Source organism: Penaeus monodon, unplaced genomic scaffold (assembly GCF_015228065.2).
Source record: "Penaeus monodon isolate SGIC_2016 unplaced genomic scaffold, NSTDA_Pmon_1 PmonScaffold_1105, whole genome shotgun sequence".
In the NCBI taxonomy this organism is placed as follows: domain Eukaryota; kingdom Metazoa; phylum Arthropoda; class Malacostraca; order Decapoda; family Penaeidae; genus Penaeus; species Penaeus monodon.
In genome coordinates, this window is record NW_023639770.1 from 18,881 (window position 1) to 19,542 (window position 662).

Below are 662 nucleotides of genomic sequence, written 5' to 3' on the forward strand. Positions count from 1 at the left end.
GTATATGAATATATTTATATGTAAATAAATAAATGTGTATATATATGCATGTGTATGTATATATGTGTGTATATATATATATATATATATATATATATATATATATATATATATATATATATGCATATCAATATATATATATTGTAGTGTCAGCCAAAATACTTGCACTATCCTTAAGACCAAGTAATGATAGCAGGAACGAAGGTTTTTTGGCATAGAAGGATGACAGATCTTTAGCTTGTTTGGGAGATATTTGAGATATTTGCCATGGGGTACTTTGAAGTTCAAATTGGCTATTCGCCCTCAAGCGTCTCTCTCACTTCCCAGGCAGGTATGTCGTCAAAGTCGGCTGGCTGGCAGGCAGTCAACCTCCAGCAAAACTAGTACATACACACATATTTATAAGTGAAAGTGAGAATAAACGACTCGCATTCACCTTTGTTTTGTACCCGTCCTGGTACAGTTTAATTGATACAAGGTCCATCCTTATTTTCCTGGTACGTCTGTAATGAAATCTGATTTGCATATCCCCTGCGAAGAGGCAGTCACTGTTGTTCTGAAGAATGTCCTCGTCGGCCTGTGCATTACGCTGTCCCTTCTCGGTCTATCGAGTGTCATTCCCGCCCTGCCTCGGCCCACCATCGCCGTTACATGGCATAAAA